This window comes from Hesperophylax consimilis, chromosome 23 (assembly GCF_061612785.1).
Source record: "Hesperophylax consimilis isolate HC1 chromosome 23, BYU_Hcon_1.0, whole genome shotgun sequence".
Lineage (NCBI taxonomy): Eukaryota > Metazoa > Arthropoda > Insecta > Trichoptera > Limnephilidae > Hesperophylax > Hesperophylax consimilis.
The window spans coordinates 13,201,664-13,228,331 of record NC_142858.1 but is presented as its reverse complement, the minus strand read 5'-3'; the positions used below and the strand labels follow the sequence as shown (position 1 = coordinate 13,228,331).

Here is a 26,668-nt window from a genome sequence, read left to right as displayed (position 1 = left end):
GAAACGTGAAACATTGAAATAAAGAAAAGTTATAATAGGTTTTCTAATGAATTACTTCAAATCATTCATGTTAAGACAAGTAGGAATAGCAAAATCATTTTATGAGGTTTTTGAAACATAATATATGCATTTACTAATTTTAATACATACATATTACAAGTGCTTCAAAATTATACGTAAGTGTAAGTGTGTGTTAAGTTCTAAAAGTGTAATAATGTAACATAATCTTTTAACACTTGTCACAAAGTATTAAAACTGCCCCTTTTCTAAAAAATCTTTTTTTTTTTCAATACCAAAATGTTTTTCCATGTATACATATAGGAAGACTCTTGAGGAGGCCAAGACCCACCAGGGGTTGTAGAGCTAAAAGTGATGATGATGATGATACATATATATAGAATATGATATACTTTTTCACATGAAAACTACCTCAGAACGTTTAAATTACAGAAAGCTTTTTTTTGTATTTTTTACTTGTACTATCATATTTATTCACCAGAGATGCTCTTTTCGCGAATATTCCTATTGATGGCTATTTTTTGTGTTAGTGTGTTATTATCTAATATTAAATTATTGAAGACAATATTATCGGGTTTTAAATATTAGTCCTAGATGCGAACTCATTTTTCCTGTTTTCATCTGTTTTAAGATCGTTTATATTATCTACGGTAATTATATATTACAATTTGAGGTTTCAATCGTTAAATTATTCAAAATATATATATATAAGACTTGCAGAAAAATCAATAAATGTTTCACATTAAAATAAATATTAAATTTATTTATCCAAGAAACTAAATACATCGCAATTAGTTCGGGTTGAATCTTGCAATCATACTTAAAGATATCAGCCAGTAAAAATGTTGTGATAAAAATGTGCGGTGAGAAAAATGAAGATGATGTTGGTAGTTATTATTTTAATTATGATACTGTGGTCGCAATGGGCGAATCAAGAGTGGACTATACAATATTAATTGTGAACTTTAAAGTTGACACAACTATGGTTGGAGATGGTGAACATGGAGTAAGGAAGCAATCCGATTTACCTCTTTGATGTTCTTCAAATATGATTATGGTATGGTTTCACTCACAGGAGATATGATTTCCCGCACAAGCTTCTATAACATCCAGGTTGGATACGAAACACACTGAGGGAACCGAATATGTTCACTGCACAGGCATTCTACCCTGAGTCGAAATTAATAACAGCCCTGATAACAATAGATGTTCATCAAACAGGCTCCATAATAATACCGGTTTGACAATCACTTTTATTGTTGTAAAATGTCACTCACACACACGTGGATATAGTCAGATAATGATAGGTACTTGTAGGTAAAAATAGGATGGAAAAAATGCAAGGATAATGTTAAAGGAAGATTAATAGCTGCGTCAACAGATACAGTAAAATAATTACCGAAGGAAATGTCTCATTAGCTCAGTTGGTAGAGCAAATCTTTTACTGTTTAAAATTTTCGTTTAAAAATTGACAATAATAAGTTACATAAAAGGCTATGTAATCTTAATCCACATTTTTTCAAGACGTTCATAGGAACATTGATTTTTAGTTTGGAGGAACAATGTCAATATCAAAAATCATTAATAGGCCTTTTCTTTGATGAAGATCGTAGCTATGACACAAATATGAACAGAAGTCATTGGATGCAAAGTTTTTTTTCTCGCATTTCGTAATTAGGTAGGGATACCGTAATGATAGCAACTTTGTCAAAGTTCGCTTATTAGTAGACGTGACTGTGCTGTTTAATTGCCCGAAAGCGAAGTTAATTGTTTTTTTTTTCAAAATTGTAATAATTCTTACCATAATTATGTCTCTGAAAAAGAAATACAGAATTTAACATTGGCCGCGCTGCTTTAATTTAGCGCAGTTCTACTAAATGAATTTAACCAACAGAGGACAACAACTCAAACAGAGACAGAATCATTTGTGTGTAAAAAAAGTTTTTGATTCATAATAATGTGTCTGTGTTTTTTTTTTTATTTGATGTGTGAAACCGCACAAGAGTCCCACTTGCTGTCAACTGTCTGAAGCTTGTGACACTATAGCATCCCCAATTGGAATATGTTGTGAGGCTGGAGGTAGTGGGAAGGGGAAGGAGATGGGGAAGAGGAAGATAAGGAAGTACCTGGCTATTCAGACCTGGTCACCAAACATGGCCAAAACCATTGAAAGCAAAGTTTCAATTCTGAATGGTGGTCTTACACCAGGGCGATACTGAGAGTATCTTTCACTCCAAAAGTTTGTTAGTTGGTTTAATAATAATAGAAATTTTCAAAGTCCGCAACCATTCCGCGATATTTAACATACGTACACTTTATTCTGAAACTCGTAGTATAATTTATTTATTTATTTATTTATTTGCAAAAACAGTACAAAAACCAATACATTGCAAAAGCGGTAAACAAATTATGGAAGAAAATTTTATACATAAGTATACAGTTAAAACATATGCCAAAGCGGTAAACAAATATGGAAAAAAAAAATTATACATAAGTATACAGTTAGAACAAATACAATATTTCGCGCTTAAAGTCGTTGTAGGACATATGGAAAATATCCAAGTTAGCTGGAAGGGAGTTAATTAACCTAGTGAGTCTTCCCAGGGGCATCACCATTGGTAAGTTAGTTCTGGACCTGGGAAGAATTAAAAGCCTGTGTTGGCGGCCTCTCGTGAAATTATTTGGGACATAAAGTCCTATTTTTGACAGAATGTCTGGAATTGATAGTAAACCATTCAGAAGCTTGTAAGCCATCAACAATAATGCGACGTCCCGTCTGGAACTAAGGCTGTAGATATTCAGCATTCCCGAGATAAATGCTGTTGGAAACAGCCATGGGTAAAAACAAAACTCTCTCATATAGAGGTATCGTAATATTTTTTTTTGTATTTTCTCGACCATTAGTACGTAGACAGTGTCCTCTGGCCCCCATACCTGAGATCCACTCTCGAGAATGCCACGCACTAAGCTAAAGTAAAGCAGCCTAATGACAGCAAGGTTTGTCAGTTCCTTTGAATTGTGTATGACAAAACCTAACATTCTTGTAGCTGATTTACAGATCTTTTCAATGTGAGCGTTGAGCGAAATGTTAAGCGAGCGTCATACACAATTCCTAAGTCCTTATAAGTCACCGTATGCTTCAGTGATGTATCTTTCATTTTGTAATTAAAATATACTAATATATAATCGGGAAACTGGTGAATCTACATCAAAATTGGATTCGATTTTGTAGTATAACTTTTTTTTTGCTTTCGTTTTGGAGTAAATCGAGTCTAAAGCCGAGTAAATCGAGTCTAAAGACCCGGCTCCAATTATTGCGACAGAAAATGTAATGAAATGTACAGATCGAAAAAGAAGTGTTTTTGGTTCGCTTTGTGAAAAGTAGCTTCACGAGTTTCCAGCTTGTACCTATTATTTATTTATTATAAACGCTCTGTTGGGCTTTTACATATATGTGTACTTGACATAATATACTGCATGATACAGAGACACAGGAGTTTTTAAAGCTTAGATTTCTAAGTTTAACTACAAATCTTTAACACATTAACATAACACATGGCTATGACATTGTAACTAACAAAGAACTTAACCACTCGGGCTTTTGCTGTTTCCGAAGTTTGTGTTCCTTAGAAATTTGTCACTTGGTTTTATTTCCGCTTTGCAATTAAATGCGCATGTATTATCTGTATAAGTGTCCAGACACCGTGTATAATATATTTCTGAGGGAATATTCCGAATTCCGATGTAATTCGCTCTCAGAGATAAACGGTTGGCGTTATTATGAAACAAAATCGCCCAGGTAAGATACCACCATTCCGTGTTCAGTGACAAGATATGAATTGCTAAATATTTTTCAATCGTTTTCTGGCAACACATTATTCTAAAAAATTACGTAATTACTGCTAAGGTTTCCATGTTTAATAAAAACAAAAAAACTTCCCAGAGCAATAAATTGGTGTGGACTGATTTCATTCTGTAGATAAAAAATATTTTAATTTTTGTTTTTGTTTCAACTCTGATTCTATTGAATATGTTTTATTTATTTATTTATAAGTACATGTTACATTATTAATACATTTATTTAGAGAAGATACATTACAGCACCATACTAGGCAGTTTATATATGGATACTGCCTGTTTCATAGTGCCCAATGGAGGAATGGTTAGTTTTAATTTAAGTCTAGTATAAACATATTTTGGTAGAATTATAAAAAAAATAAAAATTGGCTAAACAATGTTTTCAATAATTCACAAAAATTGCCAAATTTTTCTATAAAATAAACACAAATATATAAATAAGTACACATATGTACATACCTACATACACATGCACACGCAAATATATATACATACATACATGAATATATGCATATACATACAAACACACAACCTACATATACTTACATACATGTATCTTCTTCCTCACACATGTAAACAATATATACACCTCTATCTGAGTACGAGAAGCAGGTTACCGACACTATCCCACTCACTCATCAATAAAATCTTCCTGAAACTGTCGTATTTGGCAATTGACTTTATTTCTATTGGTAAATTGTTGAAAATTTTAGGAGCAAGAAAATTAAATTGTGACTGAGCCATTCAGGTTCTCATTGAGGAATAGTGTAGTTGGATTGGTTGGAATATCTTGTATTATAGGTTGATACAAAAATGTTTTTTTTTCGTATGTTTGAATTTGTAGTTGGAGGATCAGTGTTTGATGTATAGGGATAATATATATATAATATGAAGAACAAATAAACTCAGTCTTTTAATAGAAACCATAAATTACAATCACTTCTGAAAATAAATAAAATTATTAAAGCTTGACTTTAATTTTCAAATTTATTAATGATGTTATAGACAGCCCAGATTTACTTGGTGTGAACATCTTTCTGATACCAAATAGAAATACTCAATCAAAAATTATTTTTATTTGCAACAATAATATCAGGACTGAGTCATTTAGATGCTCGCTTGTAGCAATACTTTCTCGGATATAGTAGATATGTTCAACTGCACGGAATTTAGTTAAAAGAAGGCTATAATAACATACTTCATAAATAAATAAAAACGTTAAAAACATTATTTCAATTACTTCCACTAAATTATTATATATGTTATTTGTTTTTAAAAGCCCGTATGGGTGTAAATATATTTATTTATATTATATTCTTGATCCATAAAACAGAAACATATATTATTATATATCGTGTTGTTAACAGTAGTTGCTTATTCGTTTAATTAACTGGCTTCAATTTGCGGAACGATGTTCAATTATTAGACATGTTGTTATTATTTCTTGGAATAGTAACGAATAACATGTGATTACTTCAAATGTCAGACCACTAAATCACTTAGTTCTTGTTTGTGTTATTATTTTTATCTAGAGAATAAGCCTTTTTTAATCATTGATACAGTGAATAAAATATAAAAGCTGTTCAAATAACATTGGTTATAAGTTGCAAGAAAATCTTTCTACGAATATATCTCACAAAGAATATAACAAAATAAAATAAATAGTTAATAAATAGTAGCTATAGTTTGATGCCCAGTAAATGAGCATTTTTAGTATTCTTAATATTTTATTATCAATAATATTATTTAATATATTTTTATAGTTGAGTAACTTTTTGAGTATGATCTAGAATATAATTAATACGTTGACCTCCAGTAAAATATTGGCAGTATTAAGTAACTTATGGCAAATCTGGCACAACTACAACCTTAGAAATACGCAATACTCTTATAAGGGGAGTTTGCACGAAGTTCACGTTTTAATTAATTTCGATAAATTGGTAAAGATAATAGATACATTTATTTTACCGATACTTAGAGATCTAGTTTATTTATAGTTAAGATTAATAAAAACAGTAGATTACCATTAAAATATTTAGTGTAAAATGATTTAAAATTTATGTAAAATATAAAATTAGCAGTATGTACCAGATTTAATTTTTTCAGACGATGAATAGGTTAGAGTCTTAAGTAGTTCTTTACATCTGATATTTAGAAATACATTCATCGAAAATAATTGAAATAAATCCCACGGAATGATCGATTTTCTAGGCCTGCTAGGGCAAATTCGACGGGGTTTTTTTTACATAAGATTGATTCTATAGATCTATCTATCTTAAGATTCAAACTTTGTTTTACACATTTGTTGGGCATATTCAAGCGCGGGTCTGTCCAATATACCAGGGCCACACATTTTTGTGCATTACTTCTTCACTTACGTTGTTAAGATTTTGACAGTCAGCGAAGATAATATAAACACTCACAAACTAAAATTGTGAAAAAGAAAATTTTTAAAATTATTTGGTTTCATCTAGGAATTGAACCTAGGATACTAGCCAATGAACCAAAGATTACAGCCAAAAAATATACTTTAAGAAAATGGCAACTTCCCGAAAAAATATTAATTATTCAGAATACATCGAGAACAGGTGTTCTTTTCCAAATAGATATCATAACCGAATGCGACAATAACAGTAATAAACAATATCAGTGGATGAACATGTGTTCCGCCGTCCTCAAAAAACATTCTTTATAAGCCTTCAGTAAAAAAAATCATATTTTAACCAGATTTTTAACTAACAGTATTCATTTCAGTAAGTTTTCTTCGTGGAATTCTTAGTCGAAGTATGATACCTATTAACTATTACCGAAAGGGATAGGGCCGGATTAGCTCAGTTGTAGGGCAAAATTAAGGTCCTAGGTTCAATTTTTAGATGCGATCAAATATTTTTCTAATGTTTCCTTCTCACATTTTTTTATGTAAGTTGTCTATAATAATTTTTAATATCGTGTTTTTACTGAAGTAGCAGGTACCTGCCTACTTTCAATTTCGACCTCGCGAAAGACCGCCATTCAGAATAGAAACCACCGTCCCAGGAACCATTTATTGAATGACCAGCATCCCTCCATTGGTCACCCCAAGTTATTTCTACATTTGGTGACTTAGCAGGAGTTCCCGGGTTCATGGAGTGAGGTTTGTACAGGTTCATGGGGTGAAGTTTGTTCGAGGTTTGCGACAGATGCGTCTGCCCACCAATGGCTCGGTAGGTTGGATATGGAAAGACTGGTTGAGTTAGACCTTTTGACCTCTCCAGCAGGACACCACAGATTCCTACCCAACCCTCATACCTTTATCTTTCCCAGAACTTCCTTCCCTTCTTTCCTACATAGACTCTACAGACAGCATCCCCAAAGATTGCAATTATTTTTTTCCACCTGTTTTTGGGCCTCCTGTATGGAGCTAATGTACCTTCCTCTTACTCACTTCCCTCTCTTCTCACTACCTAGATATTTAAATTATTTCTATTTTTGAAGCCATTTTGGTGATTTGAATATTTATAATTCATTTCGGTTACCTGTACATTGTGCCTACTAGGTAGCCTTGCATGAGACATCTCCATCTCTAAAATGTACTCAAATTTGCTCTGAATTTAATTAAGTACCTACCTATAACATAGTATTTTAAACAGAAAATTATTTTAATCGCCATTATTTATCCATATTAAACAGTCAGACCCAACTGGTTTCACCCAAAATCAGCTGAAAAAGAGAAATTAAATTACAATATCAATCTATCTAGAAATTCTACATGTTTTATTATTCCTTAATTCTATATTTCCGCTCTTTATCAAAAATTTAGAAAAATAACTGAAAACTTTGTTTTGTTGCAGATTAATAAGTCTAATCATCATGTTCCCACTCACTGCAATGCAAACTCACTCAGAGCAACAATGACAGAACCACGCTTGTCCAGTGTCCAGTAACCGAGCAGGCAATGAATCAACACGAAAATAGACTTGTTCGACTGTTAAATAGAATCACACAATTTTCATGATTTATCGGTGGTTACGATAACAGCACGACACCATTTAGCCTAAGTGATAAATACGTTTGTATTATCCGCGCTTTTAATTTAGAATATTATTTGGAAGAGTACAATTTAGGTACCTAGCCAAAATATTTAGTTAATGCACGTATTCGCCTATTTAGGCGTTAAACCGCAGATACGCTAGTCACAAACTGAAAAGCATGCCAGTGGCGGTATTCAGCGTGCCAGTGGCATATGTATCTTGTCGCTGTAGGTAACTTGCAAGTTATTAGCTTGTATGTTATTCAATCGCACGGCGTTTGATTTGTCGTTTGCCAGTGGCGCACGGTATAAGGTGTTTTGTTGCTTTTTTGCAAGTCAAAATGGCTCGGCGCTCTATGGTCCCCTTAGAGGAAACTAGCTAGATAAAAAGATTTCAACGATGTTTTTGTTTATGTACAAAAATATTCTTCCAACATTAAAAATGTCCACAGTATTATGTTCACATCGATAAAAAATTTAAAACAATACGCGCGATACGTGGCAACGTTATAAACACGAAACTTCGGATTTGCCAATCGTTCGCCCAGCGGTCAGTCGCTTTCGGGTGTGCACGCTGTTCGATCGTTAGTGTTGTTATTTGAAATCGGAGAGAAATTACGCAAAGATAGAAATTGAATTATATTGTATGTTCTTTTAAATTGCTTTTATTGAAGTGAAACTTCTTTACCCGCGTCATGCAATTTCGAGGACCGGAGTAAAACCAACTCATGACCGAAACGAAAATGCGGGACCGATTAAAGTTCATTTGATCTAGTCAAAGTTTTGAAGTAAAATATAAATGCTTCTTAGCTCATCTCGACAACTGGCGTTGGTGGTGTAATGGTCAGCGTAGTTGCTTTCCAAGCAGTTGATCCGAGTTCGATTCTCGGCCATCGCACATTATTTTTTTGTTTTTAACGCCTTTTTTTTTTCAATGGTTGACCATAATATCAATCCACTAAGTAATATTTTAGGCCTGTAGCATACTTGAAAAGTTAAAGAATGATATAAAAATTTTTATGATGTTAACGATAAAAAAATAAAAAAAAACATAAAATTACCATAAAAAATGGGCCAACGGCACGCGGTGTTCCCAAGCGGTCACCCATCCAAGTACTGACCGCGCCCAATGTTGCTTAACTTCGGTGATCGGACGAGAACCGGTGTGTTCAACATGGTATGGTCGTTGGCAAACGCTAAACAATATTAATTTCTATTCTACCTGCCAATAAATATATGAAAATTAGTATAAAAAAGCCCTAATAATACTGAAAACATTAGCAAGGTGTGTGCGACGTTGATAAAAATAATCATTACATACGCGCTTGAAAAAGATCGTAATTACATCCATAACTTTGCAGGAATTTTTTTTTTCAATGGTTGACCATAATATCAATCCACTAAGTAATATTTTAGGCCTGTAGCATACTTGAAAAGTTAAAGAATTTTATGATATTATTAATGATAGTAACGATAAAAAAATTAAAAAAAACATGAAATTACCATAAAAAATGGGCCAACGGCACGCGGTGTTCCCAAGCGGTCACCCATCCAAGTACTGACCGCGCCCAATGTTGCTTAACTTCGGTGATCGGACGAGAACCGGTGTGTTCAACATGGTATGGTCGTTGGCAAACGCTAAACAATATTAATTTCTATTCTACCTGCCAATAAATATATGAAAATTAGTATAAAAAAGCCCTAATAATACTGAAAACATTAGCAAGGTGTGTGCGACGTTGATAAAAATAATCATTACATACGCGCTTGAAAAAGATCGTAATTACATCCATAACTTTGCAGGAATTTTTTTTTTCAATGGTTGACCATAATATCAATCCACTAAGTAATATTTTAGGCCTGTAGCATACTTGAAAAGTTAAAGAATTTTATGATATTATTAATGATAGTAACGATAAAAAAAAAAAAAAAAACATGAAATTACCATAAAAAATGGGCCAACGGCACGCGGTGTTCCCAAGCGGTCACCCATCCAAGTACTGACCGCGCCCAATGTTGCTTAACTTCGGTGATCGGACGAGAACCGGTGTGTTCAACATGGTATGGTCGTTGGCAAACGCTAAACAATATTAATTTCTACTCTACCTGCCAATAAATATATGAAAATTAGTATAAAAAAGCCCTAATAATACTGAAAACATTAGCAAGGTGTATGCGACGTTGATAAAAATAATCATTACATACGCGCTTGAAAAAGATCGTAATTACATCCATAACTTTGCAGGAATTTTTTGAAGTGAAACTTCTTTACGCGCGTCATGCAATTTCGAGGACCGGAGTAAAACCGACTCATGACCGTGACGAAAAAACGGGATCATTTCGCTATAGGAGCCTAGCTAATATTATATACCTAGTTTAACTCACTCTCCTAACTCATCTTCGCTGTCTACAGGCAGAGCGCACGACTGTGGTCGTGAAGAACCGAGGTTCGATCCCCGCTCTAACTAAATTTTTTTTTCTTTTTTTATAACTTTTAATTTTTTTTATCACATGCTACTTATAAATATGTCAATAGACAGAAAAAAAGAGAGAATGAAATGAAAAGAGAGAGAGAGAAGAATACTAGAAGTTTCACTTCTGTCTTGCGTAGGCTTGACACACCCATTTTATTATTTTATAATTTGCCTATTCAACATTACTTTCACTTTTAATTAAGAATCGTGAAAAAAGTATCAATATTTAAAATTATTTGCCAAAGTTTGATTAAACTTTCAAAATCGTGTACCGATTTGTACCACCAAACAAAACTAGTATCATATAAAACCATTTTTTATGTATAATATCTTATAAAATTTGTTTGCTCAAACTTGCTCTTTTGTCTTTTACAGAGCCTCTACCTACAATCTATCGTTTGGATATTTTGGGGATTCTAGAAGTAAAGGGCACGTCAAAGTTGAATTGTGCTGCAATACGGCAGTGTGTTTATGAACATATAAAATATTTATTGAAAAAAAATAGTTTTAAAAGTCTCGAGGATAGTTTACTTAAGAAAAAAATCCCTTCGTTTATATTAATATTTTGAAAATGGTTTGAGGTCGGAAGAAATACTTTATAATTGAAGTTTAAACACGCATGGCTTAACACAGTTTTTATTCTTCCCTTAGAGACGCGTGATGAGGGACTACGTGGTAGACCAGAAAAATATTTTTTTTTATTCTCGTCTCAAAGAAAACCAAGAAAAAATCATCCACAAGAACTCTATCATACTACTCAAATCAGCTTGAGGTCACATGGAAAACGGGATGCTGCCAAAATATCAACAACACATTGCGATGTCTTACCTAGGGGTGTCTTAAAATTATTATCGATTACAGAAGTTCTAGCGAAGAAAATACAGAAGTCTGTTAACAAAGCCAATGTTGGAACATTAGCGTTTAATAATAGTGACGATAGCGACTCGGTCAGTAATTCATAAACAAAAAATGTCATTCGGTTTTGTTCTCATATTATGTTAAAAGAATATTTTTAACTAATAACTTAAAATAAGTACTTCGTTAGGAGTTAACCGAACCATTATACTATAGGCATTTTATTAGTAATTTATTTTGATTTAAAAGATCTGTTACAATGGCTAAAATAAATGTTTATTTTTTTATTACATTTTGACCCTTTTGCATCAAATGCCATGAAAAAATATTTTTGTCTAGCTAGATCGGGATTTGGGACCACTGTGCGGCGGGGCGATGAAAAGACTCTGAACTACATTACGCACTATCGCAGCTACCAGTATTTGAGGAACAAAGGTTCACCGCCTTACAAAAATAAAATTGCAGTTCGTTTATGATTTATTCTGGGACCTCCATCTCAGAAAAGAACTAGAGACGTGAATACCTAGCATGCCTGTATCTAGAGTGCGTATACTGACCTACAAGCAGGCGATTAGTTTGTATGTCAGCTACTTGACAAAAGCATGCTTTTACTGGCATTTGTATCCAAGGCTTTGTAAGTACTTGTTACTCTTTTTGATACCAGAATGATAAGCTAGTATTACTGAGTTATTTGTACATTTCCCTGTGGAAAAATTGTGAAAAAAATTTAATTGATTTTAAAATAAAGTTACATAATGCACACAATTTAACTATGTGCTTTAAAGCTGTTACTCTTCCATTTATTAAATTTTTGTTTTGCTTTGACTTATGTCTAAACTCGAAGATGTTAACGTCATCGCATAAATCTACGACTTTTCAAGTTAACCCTCTGTTATCTGATTTGATGTTTACTATGGATGAAATTATTATTGTATAGCACGGTCCATTTGCGCTTCGGTTTCGAATGGACTTCTGTCGATTTTCGTTTAACCCTTTCTTCAATATATATAACAATGTATAAAAGCAGACATAGTATAAATAAATAGCATAGTACAAGTCGGAGTCTAAATGTCTCATAAATCTTATTTACCACCATATACTTACATTCCGTGAAATATTTCACATTTCGACAGCAATAAACTACCTACAGAAATCAAATAAAAACCTTTGAACTTTTTGTATAAAACCGATTAGGGCCGAGCATCTTCCATCTTATTGTTGTATCACAGAAAATTAGCTTAAGAAATCGTTTTATAAAACGATCATTCGTCCGGTTATTGCTTTATTTATTTTTTGACTGCTGTAGAAAAAGACCCTTTCTATTTTGCACCAATAATATCGGAATAGCAGAAAAACACGATAACCAAAATAAAAACGATCAAATATTATTAGATTCCAGCAAAACAGCTATCGTTATCTATATAAATCGACGGTTATTATTTCTTAGCTCATCATGTGGGGAGTATTCCCCGTTCGTTTGAAAGTAATTTCCTATTTTCGTGTTGGCTTTTATATGAGAAGCATTTATAGAAAGCAAAAATAATAGTTTTTTTTCTCCTCAGCGATAGAAACCTTACATTGTTTGTTTTCTTTCTTATCCTCCTTTGTTGCTTTATTATTTCGTGGATCACGCTAGGCTTAAGTTTGATAGCAATTTACAAGTGTCGAGGCTGTAAATAATATTCAGAATTTTTTATTTTTTTTTAAACAGGACATTTAAAGTACATTCTTGTGGTTAGTATAAAATAAATATACATACAAATATAAATGTCACAAGACTAATTTGTCTGCAGCAATCACATTTGCACATTCACTGAAGGAAACACAACAATATCGGTATTTTTTTTATATAAAGCTTAAAATTACGAAAATTTCAATACATAATAATGTTAAAAATATGTTTAAATTAGGTATATAATAGAAAATATCATTCCATCAAAAATCAACAAACAATATTTGTTTTTTTTTTGAAGTACAGAAATCGTGGTTATATCTCTTGAAACAAGTTATATCATTTACGAAAATATCTGTGCAAGCATGTGTTTTAGCAATATCGTTGTATGATCGAGTCATTCTAGACATATGTAGGATTAAAATAACAAGTGTAATTGTTAAAAAAAAAGTCGGTCCATAATATGTTAAGGTTTGTAGTGAATATGGGTCTGGCGTTTAAATTAATTTTGCGGACTATGTTACTATCTACTTGATTATTCACAATTTTGTAAAGCATTAAGAGATCATTTATGTTTCGTCTTTTAACTAGACTCTCTAATTTGAATTATGTAAGTCTTTGTTCGTAACCGTCTAGTAGATGGTAGACACTTGATGGATAAGACAAAATTCGTGTAAATTTTCTTTGGAAAGATTCAAGTCTAGATACCTGTATGATATAATGGGGATTCCAGACTTTAGTTTTTTTTCTAACTATTCAAAGTTTAACTTTAGGTACCTTCCCGATGAGTTTTAAATTTTTATGTGAATACGCACCACAGTTCTGTCCGCAACCAGTGAGACTATCGCATCCCCAACTTGTGTATGCTGTAAGGCTGAAGGATAAGACTAATAATAAAAAAGTTGAGAAATACCCATCTATTCAATTCCGGTTTACAAACATGGCTAAAGCCATTTCAAGCAAATCAACGTTTCTATAATGATTTTTTGTCTTTAGTTGAGGCGATACTGAAAGAATTCTCGTGCTGTACTTGCATAATAGGAATTTTCTAAATTAAGTTATTTATTTTAAAAAAAATCCGACTTTATGTCCGGGTTAAATCTTCCCCACAGGAAAAACTAAACCCTTCCACACACTTTTCCACAAATGATCATTTAGTCAATCCACATTATGCAAGTGCATTATATAAGCATAATAAATACAAAAACAACACGTCAAATCACAAAAGATCAAATGAGAAAATAATTCACCGACTCCAGATATTTTCATATCAGAGGGTTCGGCTCGGTAGAACTTCTAACAAGGCCTATAAATCCTACTGATCCCTCAATTTAAATATTTAAAATATCTTTCGTAATCCTACATGTATTTAAAATGACTGATTTTTTGCATTTTTATGTATAAATTCTTTTACAGATCTAATTCGCCTAAATTTTGAATGAGAGAGCTAGGTATAATGCCAGTAGCCGAAATAATAAATGGTAATATTTTTATAATCTGAGAATTATTTTAATTTCATTTCCTAAATCTGTGTATTTTCTTATTTTTTTCAGAATTTTTTCTCATTTTTGAATATTACAGGAATTTGGAATAGCGACATCAATGATATAAGTGATTTTTTTCATTATTATTATCATGTTTCCATGGAAACTAAAAGAGTAAAAAACTTATGCATTATCTCTACTTATTGATTTGAACCGTTGTTCGTAAATTCCGGTCTAAAGCGGTTATTTTGATAAAATGCGACCAAACTAGGGGTAGAAAATCGTGAAATCTGTTTAAGGAATTCAGCACTGGAATTCAGATTATTTCATTCCTAGCTGTGCCATCTAGTCATTCTACCACACGGGAACAAGAAGAATGTTCTAGGAATGTACATTTCTTGATATAGATTGGTAAAGCTTATAGAGTAAATTGGTATCGGACATTCTTAATTAACAGTTGATTGCCTTTCTTGCCGAGGGAATTAGATCACAATAGGCGGGATAATTTGTAAGGTCTAGAATGTCCTTGTAGGATGCAATATGTACTGTTATTTTGCATTCAAAGTTTTATGATATGTTTTTATTATTATTTTAATTTTAATTATATTTTATTTTACGAATTGAAGGCTTTTACATATATACATAAAAGCAGTACAATTTAACATGAGAAAGAAATATACATACATACATAATTGAATTAAAAATAAATGCAATAAAATTTTAAATTTAAAGTTCAGTGAAAAATAATAACTAAAATTTAAAGTACCGTGATCAGAGAATCACAACATTATTGTTACGGTATTGGTTCGGTATTGGTTTCGCATAGTACGAAACTGCTGTACTGGGGAATTAGCTAGTTGCAGGAGTTCGGAACTGTCCGATTTGTATTATAATATTTTAAATAAGTTAATTTTAATGATGAAAAAACATTTTTTTTATAACTAAATAATACTACAGATTATGATGGTTTATAATGCTTCTATGAATCATACATATAATTTGCCGATGTAGTTGATAAATTTAACAATGAACTTCTTTAGTAAGAACTTTATCATGGATGAATGATTTGATTATTTCATGTTTATATTGTATCAGTGACATATTCCATACATCTACGTGCGAATACATATTTCCCAAGTTTTGAATTCTGTGTAGTGGTATATTGAACTGCGTCCTGGTCGTATTATTACCACAATAATACGGTATTACTGACCTTGTGTTTCTGTTTGCTGTCAATTGTATTATGCAAGATTTTAAATAAAAATACTAGATCGAAAAAAGTTCTTCTGTCACTCAAAGTTAATAGATTAGGTAACCGTAATAAATAAGTGTAGTTTATTTGTTTTTTAGGTATTTTTAGTTTATAATTTAAAAAGCTTAGGAATTTTTTTTGTACTCTTTCTATTGTTTGAGAATGCGCATTATAGTCGGGAGACCATACAGTTGAATTATATTCAACCTGACTTCTCACTAGTGATGTGCAAAGAAGTTTCAATGTTTTAATGTTGGTAAAATCTTTAGCCACTCTTAGTACAAAACCTAATATTTTTAAACCCTTCTTTGAAATATTTTCAATATGAGGTATGAAGCTAAGTTTGGTGTCGAAAGTAACACCTAAGTCATTTATTTGGAAAACAGATTCGAGAATTATGTTATTGATTGAGTAATTAACACTTTCACTGCGTTATTTTAATATGGCGTAAACCAACTGTGCTGATAAAATACGAAATTTTCATAAAGGGACTACTTCTCTAATCCGAAAAAAATTGAGACTTTTGCATGTTTGGTTTATTATTGGGGATCACACCTACCAATCGCACTGCCTGACAACGCTACATACTCTCCAGTTGTTATGTAATTGGCAGGACAAGATAGTAGGCGTCATTGCGTAATGGTGAGTTTACACGAGACATTTACTGTACTATTTATTCATCAAGAAATTATATTTTTATAAATTATTAGTAAACTCAAGATTGATTTTTTTTACTTCTACTACGGAGGTAAACAGAGAAAACAGAACGCCAGATGCCCTGTCCTTACACACAATCTTTGCTTTCACCACGTTCATGCAGTTTGTCATATATAGTATAGTTATAACAAATTGATTTTGACCGCCTAAAAAGGCTAATTATATAGTATTGTCATAACAATATTGTTATAAAAAGAGAAAGTGCAGGCAAAACCATCGTGAACAGGTAATTATCGGTTTGAAATGAAACAACGGGGTTTTTTCTAGATTATTTTCATCATGGTAATTCCTAAAGCAGTGAACAGGTAATTATCGGTTTGAAATGAAGCAATAGGATAGATTATTTTAATCATGGTAATTCCTAAAGCAGTGGACAGGTAATTATCGGTTTGAAATGAAACAATGGGGTTTTTATAGATTATTTTCATCATGGTAATTCCTAAAGCAGGGTTCGATACAAAATCCAGGCATCTGTGGACATTCCTTGCAGCAATAATTAGAATCGTTTCGTTTTTGCTTTTTTTCCCAGCAATATTTGCATTGTATTTTTTTACTTTTCCTTTGTCGTTTCTTTCGCATAGGGCTGGCAAATGTCTTATGTTTGACACTAATGGACGAGGAATGGTAGAAAGAGGAGGACCAAGTAAATTGTCGATTACTTCCAGTCTAAAATCATATAGACTTTTCTTACGCTCACTCTGTGCATTGTACAAATAGTAAGCATTTATTAGCATTGATTGGAAAATGTGAATTCCCAGTTTCTTATACCACCTCAAAGTTTTTCGATGACATGGGTAGTAGGCAAGCATTTGGTTGTGAAAATCTACGCCGCTCATGTGTTTGTTGTATTCAATAATCATTTTTGGCTTACAAACCTCCTTTCTCGACGATTGGTAGTTTTCGTCAATTGCCCATCGAATTCGGAAGATATCGTCAAAATTTCACGTCGATCCTTCCATATTGTGACGCATATCCATTTATTTGTATACATGCTGGTAGACTCTCCGGTTTTTAATTTTTTTTTCAGTAACTTCCTTCGGTGTGTCCTTCCGGTTTGATCTGAGGGTCCCAGTAACAAATGTTTTGTTTTCTAATAAATGCTCCGTCAATGGAACGCTGTTATAGAAATTGTCCATGTATAAACTGTGCCCGACTCCAGTCTTTCCTTCCATCAATTTCTTCACCACTTTGTTGGTGTGGTCTTTACCACCGAGTTTGATGTCTGCTGCACCACCATAAACAATTATTTTTAGGGCCAATCCATTTGACTGACCCAACAAATACAGTTTTATGCCATATTTCGCTTTTTTCCCTTTCATGTATTGACGGATCAATAGTCTCCCTCTCCAGAGCACCAGCGATTCATCGATGGAAAGATTTTTACTAGGAGTATATATAATCTCCATCCTATCATTGAAAAAATCGATGAGTGGCTGAATTTTTCCTAAACTTGTTGATTCTTCCTCATTACTATTGAAGTGAAGCACTCTAAGGATAAGTAGAAACCTATCTCGAGCCATGTATTGAGAAAATGTCGGCAGGTTGAATAAATGATTTTTCTTCCAATAGTCGTTTAGGCGATTCATCCTAATAGTTCCCATGTGGAAAATAAGCCCTAAAAACTTCCTGAATTCCTCGATTGTTAGGTCCCTCCACTTTGTGATTCGGTTTTTATCACCTTTTGACTTTGATAACACCTCTACCGCATAATCGTTTGTTTGTTTGATAACCATATCACACAAGTCATCATTGACGATGGCATTGAAAAAGTTGATCGGTTCTCTTCCAGCTTCCATAAAATTTATGCCAGATAGACCGGTAAATGGGATGTGATGTGATGGTTTGGGTGAATTTGACCACTGTCTTGGTTCGGACATTGATGGTTGGTTTGGAGGCAGTGGTGATGCTTCCGGCACTGGCTGGATAACGTAATCTTCATCTGATTCATCGTTATCCATGTCTTCCAAATCATTTTTATCCGATTCGGGGAAGATCTCTAAGTCGCTTCCCGAATCGTCAAAATCACTATCGGTGTCGCTAAAGTCGTCATCTAGCCTAGCTCTTTTGGATGTTGACGGCTGATCCATATTTCAAGGTATGTATAACAAAAAAATATATCAAAAGTCCAACACAAAAATAATAAAAAAACACTTTATAGTAAATGAATTCAATATAAATTACTTAAAAGTCTAAAACACAATATTTTGATTCAAAAGTCCGAACACACAAAAAATAATAACGAAAAGTCTAATAAAAAATATTTATAAACAAGGAGACACTTTGTATAAAGTCAATTACAATCACAATTATCGCACACACATTGTAGTTGTGTGAAACGTATAGAAAAAATCGCGTGTAAACTCGCCACAACGGTACTACGGTAGAAAAAAAACAATAGCGACCGACCCGCGCAACATATAGATGTATACTGAAGTTATCCTACATGCTGAGGGTATTATATACACAATCCGTTGGTGCTAACGTTTTTTTATTATCATTTCTCTAAGTTATAAGATGCCCGTACCTTGTACGGGCAGCGCATCCCGCGAACTTTGTATCGCCCGTACCTGCTACGGGCTCAGCACTGGACGTGTTAATATATTGATAAGATATGGAAGGAGAAAGGCTCATCCGCTTATCTCTCATTCCAGAAGATAGGTGGAAACATACGTGGCAATCGGTAGAAATGGAAAATGCCCATTTCGTACATGACCCCACTGAGAGACTCTCTGAGTTTTCTCTGCCTCGTAAACTTGGTTTATCCATGGGATAAGGTGCTCCCACAGCTGTTGTGCCCACGTGATGCATAGGTGGGGCCTTAAAGAGTCGGCTCGGTGTGAATACGATGCAATGCGGACCACCAAACTTGTTGTCAACGAATACTTACTTCATTAATTCCCACGGGGATTGATGAGATCCTCAAAGCGACGTCTGAGGTCCTAGACTGGCTCGCAGACCTAGATGTCCCCTCTGACCCCCTCACCATACGAAAGAAGAAAAAAAAAGTGAATAATTAAACATACCTACATATGTGCTTATAATTGAGTACTTACGTACTTAGAAAAGCTGTTTTCGGAGAGGTGAAAACGTTAATTGTGTTGAAAAAGCTAAATTGTATTTTCATATTATGCTGTTAGATGTGCTTACTATTATCCATTGCTCTGACTATATAACATTGCATATGCTTCATGACTCACCATGGCGAGAGAGCATTACTCAGAACTAAAATCAGTCGTTGCTTGATAATGCTTTATATCTTAGTATAAGTGTTTAGATATGAAAAATAATATATAAATTTCCTTTTCTCCATGCTCTCTCTTCCAAATATCACCCAGTCCCACAAAATTCATAAGTTGAAGAATGCCATAGTCTTACTGACTCCGTCAATTAACGAAATTGTGGGTTTAGATTAGAAAAATAGAATATTCAAATATTGAACATGTGATGTTTTGGATACTCACATAAATAAATAAACGAAACGAACGTGCTCCAAAAAATGTTTTGGATTGGAATAACAACAGAAGATTTATTGACAGGCGGGCTTGAAGTAAACATGTTCCCACGGGAAGGAAGAAAAGAAGAGATTGCGGGGCAGTCGGTTTTTGAACTTGGGTACGTTGACAGCCCCGAGAAATGAATACAAATCAGAAGTGATGTGTGAGATTACAGTTAATTAGTGAATTCAGATGGTGTTAGAAAGCTTTGTTGGTTTTTGAATTAAAGTGAAATATTATTGAACCGGTGTTTGTGTGAAGTGAAAGTGGTTGGACTCAGTGAGAATACAATTAATAATAATGACAATAATAATAATTGGATAATTTGTAGAGCGCCGTTTTGTGAAAAATCACCCGAGGGGCGCTAAGAGTTGGGCGATCGCGATTATAATATAAAATGTGTTAAATTAAACGTGATTTCGTAAATATGTAGTTTAAACTAAATTACTTGTTTTAAAAACATGAAAATAATAATAATAATGATTGCGTTTTAAAACAGAGTGAACGTATTTAAAGGCAGGAAGTTTTTTAATCGGGCTAGGTAGGGATTGATTTGGCGAGATGGCATTCTATCCACGTAGACCGAAAACCAGAGAATCAAACAAATCATAAACTCGGGTTCGAATCCTAACAGAGATTAGGGAGGTACAATTTTATTTACAGAATTATTTAATTACCCTTTTAAAGGCGTAGGGAGGGGACCAACATTGAACAAATTGCAAGGATTTCGCTAAAATGAGGAAAGAAGCCGATAGGGAGGAGATCGAAAATTAAACTGATTTAGCTATATAGTGTAACCAGGTAAGCTTCACGCTGAGAATGAGAGCTGACTAACTGGGTGAGTTTTTTATATTATTTATTAAATTCCAGAGGACCCTTTTAAAAGACGGATACAACCGAGGTACAGGAACTAAGTTTACGACACCTGCCGCCCAAATAATGTTATCATTAAAAGGAATATGCTAGGCGAACGGTCAATCAGCTGTGAGCGAGAGACGAGCCAATGACCTTTTCATATGTAGGCCGATAACTTTTGTTTTAGGGGAACGCCTTGGACCGAGGGTCACATCGAGAATTTACCTACCTGCCGATCTGTTATTCTTTTAAAACATTACGAATCAAATCATGACGTTGTCCCTGCGATAGGTATTGAATCGCCGACGAAACATAAAATACCTATTACAAATTAGGCCAACCAATATAAATTCGCAGTATAAAAATACCTATCTACAGGGTACCTACCACAACACTGGCGTACAATCGAAACAGCGAACACTATGAGGGATAGAGGCGTTTAGGCTACGGCAGTGTACAGTCAGTCGAAGGAGAAGTTTTGCTAGCGTATGACCGCCCGAATAGAAAGCGATCGGATGCAACCAGACAGAACAAAATTTAATACTTTTCATCTATTGTTTGACTTTCTAATTTACAAATTGGGATGCACAAAGACAAATCTAGAGTCAAAAGAGGGAGATGGTAATCTCCGAAATAAAACTACCAACCGAACAACTTTTCTCAACAGGTACCTTTCGAGAGGTAGGCAGCCTCTTTAAATTAAATGCAAAAATCAAACCAATTATCCGTTTATAACCTACCTGAGAGGATAGGTATTCAGTAAAAGTTACCCATACCTAATACACGAGGATGCTAGTAACCTCATAAAATAATTACTGGAACCAAATTTTAAAATACAGACAGTCCTCATCCTTAATTTGGCATTTCGAGTAAACCTTACATATATCTCACATGATAATTGGCTGAATGGGTAGGCACACAACCTATCGATAAAAGCAGGCTAAATGTTGACAAGATCGTCGTGTGTTATCTATGTCATTGACCTAGAAAGGGATGTAAATTCCCAACGACGAGGAAGTTACAACGTTTTCTGGAGGTGGCGCGTAACTTAGGACCTTACGTGTCACATTTTCGCTACTAGATTCGTGACAAGGGATGTCATGGTTTTCCCTTTCTACACTCAGTAAAGTAGATTTTCCTGGAGCTGTATGAGGTTGGGGCAATTCTGAAATTGGTGAGGAGACCTGGTTTTCTTTATTCTGGCGTGACGGTTGCCGATTTGGAACAAGGGGAGACCCGGCCGGTTGTGATATCCAGACACGCAGATATCGATCGCCTTGTTCAAATTATCATCCATCGGTTTTGTTTGGTAAAGAAGAGCCAACTTTAATTTAAAAAAATTCATTCCCGTTCCTCTCCCTTCCCTCCCAAAATATATACATGGATGGCGCCGACAACTAACACCATAAATTTATCGTATGTATATCACATATATATAATCTAACACTTTATTATATTCACATTAACCTACGATAGATAGAATCGCGTAGCTAGTTGGGGAGCAGGCGACTTAGAAAATAAAGTTTATGAAATAGCTTTAAAACACAGCGGTAATGGATTCAACTCACTCTATCTCAAAAGAACCGAGGGATACCACACAGACATAGATAACTAGGTTTCTATACCGAGAAACAAAAAACCAACACAACGTTCGGTGAAGCCTTTTTATACTGAACCGTCACGTGAAATGAGTACGTTCAAGGTCGTACGTCACGTAGACAAACTAGGATGTACACACTTGGAGGGGTGTGTAATAAAGAGAGGAGCAAAGGCTTGTAAAGACGGCAGGGAGGATATTCCTACCCCGGATATATACATAACCAAAGCCTTATGGAAAAGTTACCTATGGGACTTAAAGAAAATTTATCGTAGAAAGAAGAGAAGAAAAAGTAAGAAAGGGCAGATCATTACAAACACTGTTCAGTTTTATTGATATTCTGTTAGACAATTATTATCGAAATTGCAAAATAAGAAAACAATAAAACAGGATTTTAGCATTGATCATAATTTTAAGTTTTAAAAAACCTACGTGATTCTAAGAAAAGTAACATATTATTAACAAGTTTCCCACGGCAAAGAAACCCACACTAACCAGATTCATACCGATGAGAACTATATTTACTGAGGGCAGAAATAAAGTCCTACTACAACCTTCAAAGAAATCAACGTCCCATCTAAGATCACGGCATTACCCCAGACTGTCACTAATGTCTAATGCAGTATATTTTTTTCCTAATGGAACAATCATGTTCAGTTAATGCAAGATCCTTCTAACAGCTGTTCAGTTCATTTCCTTCTTACCTGTAGTTTTTGACACCCTTCAAAGGAGAATTTTCACAAACTATAAAAATGGTAGAGGATTTATAGTTTATTTTTTCTAATCGTGATTATCGTACTAAAAATATGTATGTATTTTTAATATTTTTACTCAGAATAAATCATTGATTTCAAAAACCAGTGTCCATCATCAGTGTGTGCACACATCTGCCCTGAAGTTGGACACTGTAATGCCATCCGAAACTTTGGCTAAAGAAGGAGGTAACGCAAATCTCAAATAATAAGGAATGACTTTTTTTTTTAAATTTACCATTTTTCTTTATTGTCAAGGACGAGTTGTTTCACAGAATTTTAACAATTCATCAAATTTCAAAGTTGATTTTCATGTTCTCTGAAGGTTCTATCCAAGTTTTGTTACTATTTCAGTTTTGTGAAGCAACTGGTCAGTAATGATCTAATAACAGAACATGAATAGAACCTTCACAGAACTTTAAAAACTCCACTTTTAAATTTAATGAATTTTTCAAATTCTGTGAAACAACCTTTCTTTACGTAGTAAAATGTATATTTAAAAAATTTGATTTTGGTGAACATATTTCTAGGATACTTAGCACCAAAATCTTCACCTTTAGATTGTTAAAACATCTTTTTTCAAGAAAACATCTTTTATAGAGCACGGCTGATTACGGAGGCCATTGAAATTCATAAAAATCCCGTAAACATTAATAGAAACGATGGAGCTAAGCTCAATAGTTCTTGGTATCCGGTAGTTGAAGGTTACACCAGAGCTAAACGAAGAAAACCACTTTAAATATTATACGTTAATGTTAGCTCAGAGGGTTGGAGCTGGCAACACGGTATCACATCCTCATACATAAGCTAGCATTTCACCACAACCTCAAATAACACATCTGCCCTGATGATGGACACTGCAATGCTGTCCGAAACGTTGGCTAAAGAAGGAGGTAGCGCAACACGGAATAACGCCCCAAAAACAAATAACAAAATTATTTTGGCCGTGAAAATCTTAAATCATATTTGTTAAAACATCTGTTTTTGTGAAGGCGAGTGGTTTGGACATTTTTAATTTTATATTAATTTATACTCTGCTTACTTCGGATTACGTCGTCATAAATTGAATAAATGTTTTCATAAACGTCATAAATGTTTTCGATCATATTTTTAATGATTTTTGTCTAAACTGACATTTTTTCCTCAAACATTATTTCAATAATATTACCACGCAACTAGAGAGCCTACAGCCCATTGACGAGCGATGGCAGATTTTTCAAATTAATTCATACAAATGGCACATTGCAGAAAGTAGTGAAAAAAATGATTCTCGGTGGAAAAAAACTACTTTTCGAAGAAATAATGTCAAGGACACTCACATTCCGATGTTGGTTTAATAAAAATATGTTAACTCGCTACCTAACTGATATCACGTCAGTTTCCGCTAAGGGGTACGTAGGAAGTATCGACCGCCACAATGCTCTGTCTCAGAACAAACTCTTTGCTTTATTCACATTAATATAAAATATGTTCACTAACTAACTGATATCACGCCAGTTTCCGCAAAGAGTGCGTAGGAAAAATTACACGTCATAGATTCTCTTTACACTTCTTTCTTTCGCGACAACCATCTAATCATCTTTCCAGAACACCTAATTGTATATTCGGTCATACAAAGTTTCATCGTTCAAACATCTCAGAAATCTGTTTTCCGCAACATTCAGTTGATCGTTCATTTGCCAGTTTCATGCCTCACTGCCATACATTTGGGTTGGTAACAGCTCTCCTCATTGTACACTCAGCTTCCAAGATATAGTAAATATATCAACTTATAATTTTATTTTTCACTTATAATTTTAAATTTTCACTAATAATTTTATATCGCAATGCCAATTTTTCAGATTTATTTGGCCACTTTGTTTAAAAATATTATGTTGTAAGTTAAGAGTATTGAGTGGTGAAACAAAACCTTTATTGTAAATTATATTTATCAAAAACGTGCCTACACTACACAAAAGTTATCATGTTATGTAAGAACTTCAATTTTCTATATATTTCCGTATCTTTTGAAGCCTTTAAAGGTTGTGAATATTGTTTAGGGATGTACTATGAATGTACTTATCTCATTTCATCAAAACAGAATTTTGTATTCGTGTTCTGAGTTATCTAAGCCTTTCATTAGACGCAAAAAAGACAAGATTGGCGTTTACATGCTAGCAGAGATTGAGAAATTTTATACAAAAGCGATAGAATTGATGAAATTATAATTTTTTTTCAGAACAGCTACCTTAAGCCGATTCAGCAAAAATCTTAGTAGATAAATCATTAAAACAAATAAACCAAAATTCTTATGGAATGGCAAAAAAGTTTCTAAATTATAACATAATAACAGTAAAAATACAGTCAATCAGCGGTTTAAGTCAATCAATCGGCGGTTAAAGACAATCAATCAGCGGTTAAAGACAATCGATTAGTTAAGGCGATGCCAAACGTATTAATGCAAAATCATGTGTTTTTGGTTTGAAAATTTGGTCGCCTAGAAATGTTTCAGATGCTTTAATTAAATACTGCGAGTAGAATACAAATCGAGTGTTTTCTAGATAAGTCTTTTTATAAGCCCAGAAAAAAATAATGTAATGGCCTATGAAAACTGCTTTAAAGTTCAAAATCTCCAACTTACGAACGCATTTTCGGTTATGATTTGATTGTATTATGTGGCAAATTAAGTTATTTATTAAATGATCAAAAAAAAAAAAAATTTGCCTGAACATCCACAAAATAAAATAAAAGGCACTTTTTGGCCTTGTTTTTTTCTTGCATATATCAAAACAGGCGGATGGTGTTAAGCAGGAATTTAAACCTTATCGCCATCTACGTAAGGGTTGTTATTGATAGCGGCTCAATTTAAAATATCACACAACGTTGTGCATTGCCTTAAATACAATCGATATGCAGCGTTAAATAGGAATCTCTTGAATGGAGGAATGAAGGTAGTGCAGAGAAACTATTATCGTAACTATACGTATAGCAGTATCATTTTATTTATTATCTGAAACAGCAAGTATGGTCTCGAGCAGTGAGCCCTAGTTTCATGAAAAATTTTTTTTTAGAAATTCATGGAAACACGAGTGACACCATGCAGTAATAATTACGAGTGTTCCAAAAAATCAAGAAAGCATTTTTTTATGTTGACCAATCGGTTAAATTATAATAAAATTAGGTTTTTAAAAAAAGGGATACCTGCTTAATGGTGTTTCAATGCACACCTTCTAGTGAAAGTAATACTTTCGCCATAGAAATATACATTTACACGTATTATAATTTCCAACCGGGAGTGAGCCTAATTTGATAGAATTTCATAAAGGATTCATGTCACAGGTATTCAGTAAACGAGATAAGCCCCAAACAAGCATCGGGGTAACCATGCCAACGACTCGCCTGCAATATACCTAAGTGTATACATTAAATTATTTGGTTTTCCTTGTGTGCAAGATAATTTAGTTTGTTTAGGCATTGAATTAATATTCAATCCTTTTTCTGCTCGGTAGCACTTATCACAACATAATATAAATACCCTGGCACTCGGCAGATGCGTGCCACGACTTTTCTTCTAATTTTCGTGATTTTCCAGAAAAAATCGTTATCGGTCGGTTTTCCGAAATATAAAAATGTTTTTTATCATATTTTATTC

At 33.6% G+C, this 26,668-nt stretch overlaps 3 non-coding genes across 3 annotated transcripts; all 3 read right to left on the bottom strand.

Annotated features, from left to right (window-relative positions):
- Positions 1-8,957: 8,957 nt before the first annotated feature.
- On the bottom strand, positions 8,958-9,076 carry LOC149412342 (5S ribosomal RNA). Its single transcript, XR_016304598.1, has one exon. It is a non-coding gene; the product is annotated as a 5S ribosomal RNA (ribosomal RNA).
- A 323-nt stretch (positions 9,077-9,399) lies between these two features.
- On the bottom strand, positions 9,400-9,518 carry LOC149412341 (5S ribosomal RNA). The gene has a single exon (XR_016304597.1). It is a non-coding gene; the product is annotated as a 5S ribosomal RNA (ribosomal RNA).
- Positions 9,519-9,841: 323 nt separating this feature from the next.
- LOC149412340 (5S ribosomal RNA) lies at positions 9,842-9,960 on the bottom strand. Its single transcript, XR_016304596.1, has one exon. It is a non-coding gene; the product is annotated as a 5S ribosomal RNA (ribosomal RNA).
- Positions 9,961-26,668: the final 16,708 nt, after the last annotated feature.